General features: G+C 41.3%; 1 long non-coding RNA gene across 1 annotated transcript in view; it reads left to right on the plus strand.

The window, feature by feature from the left end:
* The window catches only part of LOC133569736 (uncharacterized), a 126,057-nt gene that overhangs the window by 446 nt on the left and 109,023 nt on the right, over nucleotides 1-16,588 (plus strand). The gene's annotated exons all lie outside the window — the stretch shown is intronic.

Here is a 16,588-nt window from a genome sequence, read left to right on the forward strand (position 1 = left end):
CATTTCAGTACTGGAGGAAAAACACAATCTTGCCACACACCTGTCTCATGCACACACTAAAACAGTCTCAGGAAAAACACCTAACAATTATCACTCATGTTTTTATGATATAATACACATTCAATTGTAGCTAATGTAATAGTAGCTAAACGTTGCCAAATTGCTATCATTATCCGACAAAAAGTAAACTAATATGTGCTGGGCGAGAGAGATAATGCTAACAACACTTTGGAAAGTTGGCGTCCTCTGCAGCAGTGGTCCCCAACCACCGGGCCGCGGAAGATTTTTTTTTATTAACCTTCCTCTTGTGTTAGCTTTCTGTTACCATCTCTTATGTTAACGGGTCGGTTTTGACCCATGTTTTAAATCAGCTGTAAAATACACTAAAAACAATTATCTATCATCCAATTTGTTTCCCATCTCTTGGTTACCTTGTTAGGCTTCCTTATCCTTGAAAATATTGGTTTTAATATTTTTGGTTTGGGCCATTGGGCCTTATTTTGTCAGTATACCCCTCCATTTCAATTTTTAAAAATGGTAAAACGAACCTCAAGAGAATCATATAAATAAAAAAAGGTTGTTGTGTTACCTGACTATTACTGAGGGTTATTAGAACACATCTCTTAAATAAATGTGTTTTGTTTATTTTTTCATTTTAAGAATTTTAACTATAGTAACATCTATGGTGTTACGGGTCAATTTCGACCCATATATATTTACTTCAAGAAAAAGGCTAAAAAGTATTTTTTTCAGCAACAGAAATCCAACATCAAACAAACAACCAATCAAGCAAATGAAACCAAGAGAAATAGATTACTAGTTCCAAAACTAATAAAAAAACAAAATCAGAGTGGCAAAAAGTGACACTTTTAGTGTCCGTCTTTTCTTTGATTTTGTACTGGATAACAAGGTCAAATGAGAATCCACTAAAGCTCACATGATTGGGAGAGGAGCTGGCTGTCAGTGTGTTCAGTTTTGGCTCTTATCATTGCTTTATCTTATTTTTAGAACCGGGTCGAAACCGACCCTAACAACACCAAGGGCATAATTTCTACCAGAGCATTTTATAATTGAGTGAAAAAAATTAAAATGTTTTATTTTGTTGACAAAGAGGCTCCTGACAAAGTCATAAAGCTTTGATGCAAAAAAATAAATGTATGTGGTGTTTTTATGCATTTAAAAACTAAAACGGGTCGGTGCCGACCCTAACACAAGACGAAGGTTTAAAAAAAAAAAAAAAAAGAAAAGATAAGTTTTATTGTTTTTATTGAATCAACGGGCTTCACGGTGGAAGAGGGGTTAGTGCGTCTGCCTCACAATACGAAGGGTTCAATTCCAGGCTCGGGATCTTTCTGTGTGGAGTTTGCATGTTCTCCCCGTGAATGCGTGGGTTCCCTCCGGGTACTCCGGCTTCCTCCCACCTCCAAAGACATGCACCTGGGGATAGGTTGATTGGCAACACTAAATTGGCCCTAGTGTGTGAATGTGAGTGTGAATGTTGTCTGTCTATCTGTGTTGGCCCTGCGATGAGGTGGCGACTTGTCCAGGGTGTACCCCGCCTTCCGCCCGATTGTAGCTGAGATAGGCGCCAGCCCCCCCCCCCGCGACCCCGAAAGGGAATAAGCGGTAGAAAATGGGGGACCAGAAAACGTTTTTGTCGTCGACAGAAGTGATCATTTGACAGTGTGTTTACGTTTGCACCCACTAGATGGCAATATTGAGCCGTCCGATTTACGCCCAGGATAAACAGCTCCATCCATTTCTTACCGCTTGTCCCTTTTGGCAGTGATTCTGGTAAAAGTGGATCTGAAGACAGTTCTTGCCTCAGGGGCCTCAGGTATTTGTCACTACAAAAACAATAGAATGCTGGGAATTTTCATCACGGAAATAAGAAATAACCTTTTTTTAATCAAACAATAACTACAAGCCATACTATATCAGCGCAGGACAAAACAATACCAGAATAAAAAACAAAAACAAAAAAAAACATGAAATTATTCATAAAGATATTAAGCAAAAAAGTTTATAACAATACAAATAAAGGTGGTCCACGGAGATGAATAGCCTGTATACAGCAATGGCTTTAATTATTTACTAAGAACTATGCATCAAAATAGACAACAATAAAGTACTTTATATTCCAAGTTATTTATGACGAAAGGACAATTAGGTCAACTTCCTAGGCTTGGAAAAAACAAAAGGCTAGTCAAGGTCGGTAGTGAGAGAGTAGAGCGTAGAAACTTTAGTTCTGTAATTCACTGTAGCAATTCAATGAGACTTCACTGCCATCGGACCAGCCGATTGAATGCTGGTTGTCGCCTTATTTTTAAATCAATAGATCAAGCCATCTATTTTACCCACGGTCTTAAACTTGACCACAATAATATTTGTTTTACCTCAAACAAGCATATTTGTATTTAATCTACATTGGTCCCCAAAGGTAATTTGTTGTAGTCCAAGAAAATACAAAATTATTGACGTTACTAGAACTAAACCGCTAAGAATGCTGGGAACTGGTTATCATGGCGCACGGAAGCTTGGCGGATATCCGGTAAGAAAACATGCGACGCCAATATTTTAAAAACATAAAATACGTACAGTTGTTAACATAACGTTGTGAAAAACACAAACTGATGGTTTATGAGTCATTTTTTATTACTGACTAAAAAAAACTAAAGTCTTCTGTTTGTAAATAGAGTTCCAAAAAGTATGTTGTGGTGTTTTGAACTGCACGCATGAAGACACTTAAATGAACTGTTTTTAATTGAACGAGCGAATATTGCCTTAAAATGTAATCAAAGTAAGGTGTTTATATTTAAGCTTCTCGAAAACGTTTTTGTCGTCGACAGAAGTGATCATTGGACAGTGTGTATACTCATGCATCCACTAGATGGCAATATTGAGCCGTCCGATTTACGCCCAGGATAAACAGCCCCATCCATTTCCTACCGCTTGTCCCTTTTGGCAGTGATTTTGGTAAAAGTGGATCTGAAGACTGTTCTTGCCTCAGGGGCCTCAGCTATTTGTCTCTACAAAAACAATATTGCTGAGAATGCTGGGAATTTTCATCACGGAAATAAGAAATAACTTTTTTTAATCAAACAATAACTGTAAGACATACAATATCAGCACAGGACAAAACAATACCAGAATAAATAAAATAAAAAGTAAACATGAAATTATTCATAAAGATATTAAACAAAAAAAGTTTATAACAATACAAATAAAGGTGGTCTACGGAGATGAATAGCCTGTATACAGCAATGGCAGGGGTAGGGAACCTAGGGCTCGCGAGCCAGATGTGGCTCTTTTGATGACTGCATCTGGCTCTCAGATAAATCTTAGCTGACATTGCTTAACACGATAATTATTAATAATTTCGCTGGTAATCACAGCGCTAAAAATAATGTGCAAAATATAAAACATTCTCATGCATTTAAATCCATCCATCCGTTTTCTACCGTACCTGTTCAAGAAGTCGCATTAATGGTAAGAAGTATTTTATGTCACGATGGGGGAGGTCGCAGCTTGCTGCAGGGTCGTTCCCCCAGGAAGGCAGACGGACTACTCGGGAAATGGCATTTAGGTAAAAACATGATTTAATTTAAACTAAAAAATGATACAAACAAAAATCGCTCACAGTGGAGGCACAACTTGGGCTAAGGAAAAAAGCTAATGCATAAACAGACTAAGAACATAAATCAAACAACACTTACTTGGCATGAAGCACGAAACTATGGCAAGGCATGAAACAAGTCAGCACAGAGCAAGAAAAGATCACATTGACGCCAGGGCGACTGACTGGCAAAGACAAGCTTAAATGCTGCCTCTGATTAGAGTTTGGGAAGCAGGTGAGCGGGCATTTTGTCCACCAGAGACAGGTGGACAAAATGAGTAACCAAGGAAACCAGACAAGGCAGTGGAAAAAAACGGGAACTTAAAGAGTCCAAAAGACAAACAGCACATGGCCAAACAAAAACATGATCAACAGACATGACATTTTATTTATTATTGGTTAGCTTCAGAATAATGTTATTAAAAAGAATAAAAGACTTGTTATACTCTAAAAATGTCGGTCTTACTCAAAAATGCACACATTTAGTTGTATTCAGTGTTATATGGCTCTCACTGAAATACATTTTGAAATATTTGGCTTTAATGGCTCTCTCAGCCAAAAACGTTCCCGACCCCTGAGCTATGGCTTTAATTATTTACTAAGAACTATGCAACAAAATAGATAATAAAGTACTTTATATTCCAAGGTATTTATGACTAAAGGACAATTAGATCAACTTTCTAAATATGGAAAAATATAAAAGGCTGGTCAAAGTCGGTGGTGAGAATTAGAGTGTAGAAACTTGGGATCTGTGATTGACTGTAGTATTTCAATGTTGTTTCACTACCATCGGACCAACCGGCCCTCACAGCGCAAACAAAATATTTTTAAACGAATAGCTCAAACCATTTATTTAAGCCACGGTCTTAAATTCGACTGCTGTATTATATTTAAACCCAAATAACCGGATTTTTTAAATTTACATTGGTTTGTGAATGTATTTAGTTGAATTCAAATAAAATACATATTCCAAAAAAATTCTGACGTTGCTAGAACTAAACCGCTGAGAATGCTGGGAAATGGTCATCATGGCGCACAAAAGCCTGGCGGATATCCGGTAAAAAAAACAAAACATGCGACGACAACATTTTAAAACTTAAAATACGTCCAGTTGTTAAAAGAACGTTGCGGAAAACCACAAATAATTTAATAGTTTTATGAGTCTGTCTTTATTACTTACTAAAAAAAATATATAAAAAAATATTGACGACAGTCATCACTGCAGTCCTCTGTAAATAGAGTTCCAAGGTATGTTTTGGTGTTGTGAACTGCACGTCCATCCATCCATCCATTTCGTACCGCTTGTCCCTACGAAGACGTAAAATAACGTGGTTTACATTTAAGATTGTCTTAATCTACTAGTGATCATTTGACAGTATGTTTATGCAAGCATCCACTAGATGGCAGTATTGAGCCGTCCGACTTGCTGAACTCGCCCAGGATAAACAGTCCCCATTTTGGTCAAAGTTGATCTTCAGACAGTTTCTTGCCTCAGGGGCTTCAGCTGAGAGGTGCAAAGTCCATTTTCATGTGTGAGTGGAAAGCAGCTTAGCTCAGAGTCTGTGCTTTACTCAAGATGCCAACTGTTTGTGCAAGAAATAACATTCTGTCTGAGTCTACCCAAAAGCAGATGGTAGCCATAATACCATAATCAGGGGTCCCCAACCACCGGGCTGAGACCCTTTACCGGTACGTTGGAATTGAAAAATCAATACAGTTTGCAAAAAAAAGAGTAATGTAATCCAATGCGTCCATTATGTTTTTTATTTTATTCGTTAATAATGAATAGCAACAAGGACGGGACATTTGGGCCAAAATCAGTGACCCCCGAGATGGACAAGCGGTAGAAAATGGATGGATGGCTGATATTCAGTAACATAAACTATTGCATCGATTCCGGTTGTCTTATTTCTATTTAAATTTTTAGCAGCATTCATTTTGTGGGTGATACGACAATTGGGTATCGATTCAATACCAAGTATTTACTTGGGCAGAAATGGTCAAACCAATGTTCATACTTAAAACTGTGGAGGTTTCTGCCCTCCGGGTTCCTCGGACCACCAAGCACTGACATGACAGTTCAGGTTAAGGGTTTACAACACTGTTTTTTTTTTTTTTTCGATGCAGTCTGTTTTTCTGTCTCTCGCTCTCGCTCCAGCTCCACCACCTCCCTCCTCCCCGGCTGCTGCCTTTTTAACAGAGCGACAGGTGATTAGATAAGCAGGCCCAGGTGGGCCATCTACGCCACCTGTCGCTCATCTCAAAGCCGGTCCTGGCACATTCCGGTTCGCTGCAGGTTCGCGGGCCACCCCCCCCACCCTTTTAAAAAAACATTCAGGATCATTAAATTATTGCAGTAATAAATGTGATTTTACTTGTATACGCAGTGCCATAAAGTGGGGGAAAAAAAGGAAGAAAATGCAGCTGAGATATGCTCCAGCGACCCCAAAAAGGGTCAACCGGTAGAAAATGGACGGATGGATGGAAATATGTCAGTCGGACATCAGATTTTGCGCGGTGCCTTTTTTGTGTCGTGTGCAGTTTTGTTGCTACGTCCTTTTTTGGGGTGAAAGTTAAAAAGAAACTTCCCACTGTGGCCGTTGCAAAAGTAGTATTTTAAGACTGTCGCAAATGCACATTTACGGATGGTTTTAATTTGCTCCCTTCGCTGGGCGGCGGAAGTCGCCAGGAGAATCTGACACATTAGACGGGACACGGCGGACATGTTCGCCACAAGCGTTTGCCTCTCCTCCGGCTGCGTGGTAATTGCTCCACAAATCACAATGACTGCTGGAGAGGCAGCGGGCGTCATTGCCATTCACCATTTGGGAGTGGGTTGCTGTGGTTACGGATGCACTTCAACTCGCTGAGAGCGGGATTAGTCTTAATTAACGCTAATGATCAGCCAACACACACTGAGTGGATGAAGCCTAATGGTTGCACCCCCCCCCCCAGGAAATCAATCTGTTTACCTAGAGTGTGCACTTTTGTTGTTGTTGGTAAAAACAAGTTTTTGTATGATTACCATAACACCAAATGTAATATTATGATTTTAATATTTTAGTTTTGCACCTGGGGATAGGTTGATTGGCAACACTAAATGGTCCCTAGTGTGTGAATGTGAGTGTGAATGTCGTCTGTGTATCTGTGTTGGCCCTGCGATGAGGTGGCGACTTGTCCAGGGTGTACCCCGCCTTCCGCCCGATTGTAGCTGAGATAGGCGCCAGCGCCCCCCGCGACCCCAAAAGGGAATAAGCGGTAGAAAATGGATGGATGGATGGAGTTTCAACTACATTCATGTAATATCAATCAATGTTTACTTATACAGCCCTAAATCACTAGTGTCTCAAAGGGCTGCACAAACCACTACGACATCCTCGGTAGGCCCACATAAGGGCAAGGAAAACTCACACCCAGTGGGACGTCTGTGACAATGATGACTATGAGAACCTTGGAGAGGAGGAAAGCAATGGATGTCGAGCGGGTCCAACATGATACTGTGAAAGTTCAATCCATAATGGATCCAACACAGTCGCGAGAGTCCAGTCCAAAGCGGATCCAACACAGCAGCGAGAGTCCCGTTCACAGCGGAGCCAGCAGGAAACCATCCCAAGCGGAGGCGGATCAGCAGCGCAGAGATGTCCCCAGCCGATACACAGGCAAGCAGTACATGGCCACCGGATCGGACCGGACCCCCTCCACAAGGGAGAGTGGGACATAGAAGAAAAAGAAAAGAAACGGCAGATCAACTGGTCTAAAAAGGGAGTCTATTTAAAGGCTAGAGTATACAAATGAGTTTTAAGGTGAGACTTAAATGCTAATAATATAGTCAGTGTTGGCGCTAGGAATCGTCAAAATTGAGTCCCAGGGACCCCATCAAGTCATAAAAATGGGGTCCCACAGTACATTTTTGGGGTCCCATTTTTTTTTTAACCGTTTCAAAAACAAATGATAAATGTATGCATCATCCTACTATATCTCACATTCTATATTGTCCATCCATCTTCTTCCGCTTATCCATGTACGGGGGTGTGACGTTCAATTTTGTCAATATTCAGTGTTTTATTGTTCATTGTTAACATTGTAAATCCCGTATTCTTTATTTCCATTTACATTTTGGGGTGTGACGTTCATATTAGCTCAATATTCAGTGTTTTATTGTTCATAGTTACAAACCATAATGAGTTGAGAAATTGTGTTAGATGTAAATATAAACGGAATACAATGATTTGCAAATAATTTTCAACCCATATTCAGTTGAATATGCTACAAAGACAACATATTTGATGTTCAAACTGATACATTAATCATCACCTTTAGAACTTGATGCCAGCAACACGTGACAAAGAAGTTGGGAAAGGTGGCAATAAATACTGATAAAGTTGAGGAATGGTAATCAAACACTTATATGGAACATCCCACAGGTGTGCAGGCTAATTGGGAACAGGTGGGTGCCATGATTGGGTATAAAAGCAGCTTCCGTGAAATGCTAAGTAATTCACAAACAAGGATGGGGTGAGGGTCACCACTTTGTAAGCAAATCGTCGAATAGTTTTAGAACAACATTTCTCAACAAGCTATTGCAAGGAATTTAGGGATTTTACCATCCACGGTCCGTAAAATCATCAAAAAGTTCAGAGAATCTGGAGAAATCACTGCATGTAAGCAATGGTATTACGGACTTTTGATCCCTCAGGCGGTACTGCATCAAAAACCGACATCAGTGTGTAAAGGATATCACCACATGGGCTCAGGAACACTTCATAAAACCGCTGTCAGTAACTACAGTTGGTCGCTACATCTGTAAGTGCAAGTTAAAACTATGCAAAGCCAAACCCATTTATCAACAATATCTTGAAACGCCGCCGGCTTGGCTGGGCCCGAGATCATCTAAGATGGACTGATGCAAAGTGGAAAGGTGTTCTGTGGTCTGACGAGTCCACATTTCAAATTATATTTGGAAACAGAGGAGGTGGTGTCCTCCAGAACAAAGAGGAAAATAACCATTCTGATTGTTCTAGGCGCAAAGTTCAAAAGCCAGCATCTATGATGGTATGGGGGTGTATTAGTGCCCAAGGTATGGGTAATTTACACATCTGTGAAGGCACCATTAAGGCTGAACGGTCCATACAGGTTTTGGAACAACATATGTTGTCATCCAAGCAATTTTTTCATGGACGCCCCTGCTTATTTCAGCAAGACAAGTGTTACAACAGCGTGGCTTCGTAAAAAAAGAGTGTGGGTACTTTCCTGCCCCGCCTGCAGTCCAGACCTATCTCCTTTCGAAAATGTGTGGTGCATTATGAAGCGTAAAATACGACAGTGGAGACCCCGGACTGTTCAACGACTGAAGCTCTACATAAAACAAGAATGGGAAAGAATTCCACTTTCAAAGCTTCAACAATTAGTTTCCTCAGTTCCCAAACGTTTATTGAGTGTGGTTAAAAGAAAAGGTGATGTAACACAGTGGTGAACATGCCCTTTCCCAACTACTTTGGCACGTGTTGCAGCCATGAAATTCTAAGTTAATTATTTGCAACAAAAAATAAAAGTTTATGAGTTTGAACATCAAATATCTTGTCTTTTGTAGTGCATTCAACTGAATATGGGTTGAAAATGATTTGCAAATCGTTGTATTCCGTTTATATTTACATCTAACACAATTTCCCAACTCATATGGAAACGGGGTTTGTATTTTAATTTCACTTTGTCATGGAACTCACATTCTTTTATATGGCCCCAATAGGTCCCCTTTTTTTAAAAAAACTGTTACAAATATGCGCCACACTGTGAACCCACACCAAACAAGAATGACAAACACATTTAAACCCGGATCTTGTTTAGCTTTGCTTTTAATTGATTATGTTTTCTGTCATCAGCAGCTGCGTTGATTGGGTTCTCACACATCTTAACTATGCGGCCACATCCAAAACAAAACCAAGCTCGAGGCTAAGGTTTTTGCGTTTCCTTGCTGATCTTGTACCTCAGCTCTGAATGTCTGCAAATCTGGTTTGTCTATTGGGGTGTCTTCACTTTCCCTCTGCTAAGCTGCAGTTTTAGTGCAGCAAACTGCTTCTTTCAACTCTCTGTCTCGGAGGTTTGGAGAATACCTGAATTTGGATCATTATGGGGGAGATTTGTCAGGCACAGAATATAAGTTTGCAGTGACTTTTTGGCTTTGAGGTCCCAAAACGGGAATGCGTTCGATCTAACTTGGTTGCACTCCTATCCTCCTCTGCTCTCAGCCACAAGTGTGACTCTGAAAAGTCTTGAGTGCTTCTCGAGTCTGAGTTCCAACTGTATGAGGAGAGTGTGGTCCCAGCAGCCATTTTTGAACTGGTTCAAAAGATGATGATGGCTTGCTGCTGACTGACTGATTCCATTTCTCTTCACAGCAGTGCGGGGTAGAACTTAAAAGCCTTTTGCAGGCACTTTGAAGGTTTTTTTTTTCTTTCTTTTTACCAGATATTAGTGGGTATTTATGAACTTGGGAAAAATCTAATCACCATCTTCCAAAAGCATAATCAGATTCTAGCAATTTAACATATTCCTAGTATGGACCTCCACTTGGACTCAGTCTTGGTACATTAACTCTACAATAATCGGACTGCCGATATTATCGGCCGATAAATGCTTTAAAATGTAATATCAAAATTATCGATATCAGTTTCGAAAAGTAAAATGTATGATTTTTTAAAATGCCGCTGTACGTAGTGGTTCACGGACGTAGGGAGAAGTACAGAGTGTCAATAAACCTTAAAGGGGAACATTATCACAATTTCAAAAGGGTTAAAAACAATAAAAATCAGTTCCCAGTGGCTTGTTTTATTTTTCGAAGTTTTTTCAAAATTTTACACCTCCCGGAATATCCCTAAAAAAGTTTTAAAGTTCTTGATTTTTGCTATTTGCGATGCCACTATCCATTTCCCTGTGACGTCATACAGGGCTGCCAATACAAACAACATGGCGGTTACCACAGCGAGATATAGCGACATTAGCTCGGATTCAGACTCGGATTTCAGCGGTTTAAGCGATTCAACAGATTACGCATGTATTGAAACAGCTGGTCGGAGTATGGAGGCAGATAGCGAAAACGAAATTGAAGAAGAAATTGAAGCTATTGAGCGAATAGCTATTGACGCTATTCGGCCATAGCGTGGGTGTACCTAATGAAGTGGCCCATAGCATGGCTGCCTTACTAGCATCGCCGGTAAAATGTGCGGACCAAACGATCAGGACTTTCGCATCTTGTGACACTGGAGCAACTTAAATCCGTCGATTGGTAAGTGTTTGTTTCGCATTAAATGTGGGTATCTAGTTTCAAATGTACATACAGCTAGCGTAAATAGCATGTTAGCATCGATTAGCGTAGCATGTTAGCATCGATTAGCTGGCAGTCATGCCGTGACCAAATATGTCTGATTAGCACATAAGTCAACAACATCAACAAAACTCACCTTTGTGATTTTGTTGACTTAATCGTTGCAAATGCATCTGCAGGTTATCCATACATCTCTGTGTCATGTCTGTCTTAGCATCGCCAGTCAAATGTGAAGACACTCTGGGACATTCAATGGGGGTCTGGCGGCAGATTTCTTGCCAGTGGTGCAACTTGAATCCCTCCATGTTAGTGTTGTTACACCCTCCGACAACACACCGACGAGGCATGATGTCTCCAAGGTTCGGAAAAAATAGTCGAGAAAACGGAAAATAACAGAGCTGTGACCCGGTGTTTGTAATGTGAAAACGAATATGGCGGGTGTGTTACCTCGGTGACGTCACATTCTGACGTCATCGCCAAAAGACCGATAAACAGAAAGGCGTTTAATTTGCCCAAATTCACCCATTTAGAGTTCGGAATTCGGTTAAAAAAATACATGGTCTTTTTTCTGCAACATCAAGGTATATATTGACGCTTGCATAGGTTTGGTGATAATGTTCCCCTTTAAAGGCACTGTCTTTGCGTGCCGGCCCAATCACATAATATCCACGGCTTTTCCCACACACAAGTGAATGCAATGCATACTTGGTCAACAGCCATACAGGTCACACTGAGGGGGGCCGTGTAAACAACTTTAAAACTGTTACAAAAATGCGCCACACTGTGAACCCACACCAAACAAGAATTACAAACACATTTCGGGAGAACATCCGCACCGTAGCACAACATAAACACAACAGAACAAATACCCAGAACCCCTTGCAGCACTATTATACGAGGGCGGCATGGCGTAGTGGGTAGAGCGGCCGTGCCAGAAACCTGAGGGTTGCAGGTTCGCTTCCCACCTATTGACATCCAAATCGCTGCCGTTGTGTCCTTGGGCAGGACACTTCACCCTGTGCCCCCGGTGCCGCTCACACTGGTGAATGAATGATGAATGAACGATTGGTGGTGGTCGGAGGGGCGGTAGGCACAAACTGGCTGCCACGCTTCCGTCAGTTTACACCAGGGCAGCTGTGGCTACAAATGTAGCTTACCACCACCAGGTGTGAATGAATGATGGGTTCCCACTTCCCTGTGAGCGCTTTGAGTATCTAACAATAGAAAAGCGCGATATAAATCTAATCCATTATTATTATTATTATTATACACTCCCCTATTACCCCTTACCCGCCCCACCTCAACCCCGCCCACTTCAACCTCCTCATGCTCTCTCAGGGAGAGCAAGTCCCAAATACCAAACTGCTGTTTTGAGGCATGTTTAAAAAAAAAAACAAATGCATTTTGTGACTTCAATAATAAATATGGCAGTGCCATATTTATAATTTATATGGCATTTTTTTTAATCTATAACTTGAGTTGATTTATTTTGGAAAACCTTGTCACATTGTTTAATGCAGGGGTGTCTAACTCAAATACAGAGTGGGCCAAAATTTGAAACGGAAGCCAAGGTTGAACAAATTAACCTTTTAATAGGGACCCAAACAAGTTTTTGCATTAAATATTGAACAAGCAAAGGCTTATGTAACTTTAGTGACATGCAAAATCCAGTTTCAAATAATAATAATAATAATTAAAAGAATATCAATGGCATATCAAATAAAATTACTTGCAATCTTCTGAGGTAAATATCAAATTTTTTCCACAGGCTAATAATACATTTGAAAATAAAATAACAATAATGAATGAACCAAACATTTTAGCCTTATAGTAGCAAGAGAAAATGCATGTATAAAACGTTAATTATTGGTCAGTTTGCTGGAGGTTTCCCGGAAAAGTTAGTGCTGCATAGGTTTGTGGGTATTTGTTCTGTTGTGTTACGGTGCGGATGTTCACCCGAAATGTGTTTGTCATTCTTGTTTGGTGTGGCTTCACAGTGTGGCGCATATTTGTAACAGTACTAAAGTTGTTTATACGGCCACCTTCAGTGTGACCTGTATGGTTGTTGACTAAGTATGTGTGAAAGACACAAATATTATGTGACACGCTGTTAGTATGGAGGAAAAGCGGACGTGACGACAGGTTGTAGAGAACGCTAATGGCAGTGCCTTAAATGCACGCCCCCAATATAGTTGTCCAGGTGGAAATCGGTAGAAATTTGGGAGAACGGTTGCCGCGGGAGATTTTCGGGAGGGGCACTGAACTTCGGGAGTCCACCGGGAAAATTAGGAGGGTTGGCAAGTATGAGTATTAGCGGCGAATGCGGTGTTATAATACCGGCGGGACAGCTCTAATGCTACATTGATATTGCCTCAAGGGCCAAATTAAATTACACGGCGGGCCAGAGTTTGATACCCATGGTTTAATGCATCCAGCGGGGCATCACAACAAAATTAGGCATAATAATGTGTTAATTCCATGACTGTATATATCGGAATATCGGCAAAAAAAAGTCATTATCGGACAACTCTAGTAATTAAAACATTTTTGAAAGTATATTTTAACATGTTTCTGTGACGTAGCATCAATATTCCTCATCCGTTCAGTCAAAGAATGAATCGATCCCACATTGTTTAAGTTGTATTTTACACCTTTGTCAGTGTGTCCCACACACACCTTGTAAAAGAAAGTGTGTGTCCGCCCCCCCACCCACCCCACTCCATCGTCAAATGCCAAGCACCCTCCCGGCGTTATGCTTTCGTTTCCACGCGCCATCTGCCACTAAACACACGCAGGCATCTTCTTGTAGATTAACAAAATGTCATCACCTGCCTTCCGCTCGTTTTTTTGTTTTTTGTCTTTCGTCAGCAAGGGAGAGAGAGGAAAAAAAAAAATACCATCAATGCCAACCATTTCGACGCAACTCATTATTACACTTAAATTGCTTTTGCAAGATTGACTGCCATAATAAACTTGTTTCTACCAGTACGGTGTGACTGTATTTGTAGTTTTTTTTAAACACGTTGCAGGCATCAAATTCCAAATGAGCTAATATTTGCAAAAAAATAACCCAAAGTCTTCCAGTTCGAACGTTAAGTATCTTGTCTTTGCAGTTCATTCAACTGAATGTAAGTTTAAAAATCATTGTATTTTGTTTTTATTTACCATTTACACAACGTGCCTTCACTGCTTTTGGGGTTTGCACAATAAATAACCCGAGAAGTATGGTGTAGACGGCTGTTCTCGCCGTGCGAGTATATAAGACGGTGATTGACACACGGCTTGCCATTTAAAGTTCATCTCAGGTAAACGTCCCAGCAGACCGACCAGGACCTCCTTCGTGTCCTCCGGTGAACTTCCTGTGAATTGTTGATTCCCCGGCAGACTAAACGCTCGGATGTTGATTTGTCTCTGAAGTTTGAACTGATGCAGCATGCGTCTTCAACCCGGACGCCGAGCTCAGGGTTGTTACTTGATGTTTGCCTCGAGTGTTTATGCAGACTCAGTGTTCCTTTTTACGAGGCCATATTTTCTCCAATAGGGGCTCGGGGGCATTTATTTACTAGGCCTTTATTGGAGACAAGTTCCTAAATAATACCAGCGTGTACGGGCATATGTATTTTTAATGCTGTTAAGACCCCCAATATTGGGAATTTCTACATCCACGATTAATATATAATAATCTGCAATTCCCGAGTCGGCCGCTTCTTGTTAACTGTTAGCGTGCTAACGTTAGCATGCTAACATTAAAATGTTTTCACTAATTTTACACTTTTTATTGTAATTCCCCAGCCATGCACCTTAGAGTCACAACACGTTTTCCGTTCGGGCTCCAGTACTCTGGAATGCCCTCCCGGTAACAGTTCGAGATGCTACCTCAGTAGAAGCATTTAAGTCTCACCTTAAAACTCATCTGTATACTCTAGCCTTTAAATAGACCTCCTTTTTGGACCAGTTGATCTGCCGCTTCTTTTCTTTCTCCTATGTCCCCCCCTCCCTTGGGGTCCGGTCCGATGACCATGGATGAAGTACTGGCTGTCCAGAGTCGAGACCCAGGATGGACCGCTCGTCGGGACCCAGGATGGACCGCTCGCCTGTATCGATTGGGGACATCTCTACGCTGCTGATCTGCCTCCGCTTGAGATGGTTTCCTGTGGACGGGACTCTCGCTGCTGTCTTGGATCCGCTTTGAACTGTACTCTCGCGGCTGTGTTGGAGCCACTATGGATTGAACTTTCACAGTATCATGTTAGACCCGCTCGACTTCCATTGCTTTCGGTCCCCTAGAGGGGGAGGGGGGTTGCCCACATCTGAGGTCCTCTCCAAGGTTTCTCATAGTCAGCATTGTCACTGGCGTCCCACTGGATGTGAATTCTCCCTGCCCACTGGGTGTGAGTTTTCCTTGCTCTTTTGTGGGTTCTTCCGAGGATGTCGTAGTCGTAAGTTACCTGTTAGCATTTTGATTGGTTGATTAAAACTTTTATTAGTAGATTGCACAGTACAGTACATATTCCGTACAATTGACCACTAAATGGTAACACCAGAATAAGTTTTTCATCTTGTTTAAGTCGGGGTCAACGTAAATCAATTAATGGTTTATGAAACGATAGCATGCTGGCAAGTTACCTGTTAGCATGCAAACAATAGCATGTTGGTAAGTTACCTGTTAGCATGCAAACGATAGCATGCTGGTAAGTTATCTGTTAGCATGAAAACGATAGCATGCTGGCAACTTACCTGATAGCATGCAAATGATAGCATACTGGCAAGTTACCTGATAGCATGCAAATGATAGCATACTGGCAAGTTACCTGATAGCATGCAAATGATAGCATACTGGTAAGTTACCTGTTAGCATGCAAACGATAGCATGCTGGTAAGTTACCTGTTAGCATGCAATCAATAGCATGCTGGTAAGTTATCTTTTAGCATGAAAACGATAGCATGCGGGAAAGTTACCTGTTAGCATTCAAATGATAGCATGCAAACGATAGCATGCTGGTAAGTTATCTGTTAGCATGAAAACGATAGCATGCTGGCAAGTTACCTGTTAGCATGCAAACAATAGCAGATAACTTGGTATATGAAACGTGCTATTTGTTATCATGCTAATGTTTGCACACATGCTAATTGTTAGCATTTTAATGTAAGCAGGCTAACGTTTTAGGCTATCTGTGTAGCTAATTTTGTACATCCATCTGTACATTATCTTCCGCTTGTCCCTTTCGGGTTCGCGGGGGGTGCTGGAGCCTATATCCGCTGCATTCGGTCAGGAGATGGGGTACACCCTGGACAATTCGCCACCTCATCGCAGGGCCAACACAGATAGACGGACAACATTCACACTCTAGGGACCATTTAGTGTTGCCAATCAACCTATCCCCAGGTGCGTGTGTTGGAAGGTGGGAGGAAGCCGGTGTACTCGAAAGGAACCCACGCAGTCACGGGTAGAACATGCAAACTCCACACAGAAAGATCCCGAGCCCGGGATTGAACTCAGGACCTTCGTATTGTGAGGCACATGCATTAACCTCTGTACCACCGTTCTGCCCTCATCCTAAACTCTCGGATTTCGACACTCAGCATCATCTTCAAAGTACGGCGGCTTACAGTGACCCCGGGTTAGAAATCCAGGGGACAGATAGCAGGCC

This window comes from Nerophis ophidion, linkage group LG15 (genome assembly GCF_033978795.1).
Source record: "Nerophis ophidion isolate RoL-2023_Sa linkage group LG15, RoL_Noph_v1.0, whole genome shotgun sequence".
Classification (NCBI taxonomy): Eukaryota; Metazoa; Chordata; class Actinopteri; order Syngnathiformes; family Syngnathidae; genus Nerophis; species Nerophis ophidion.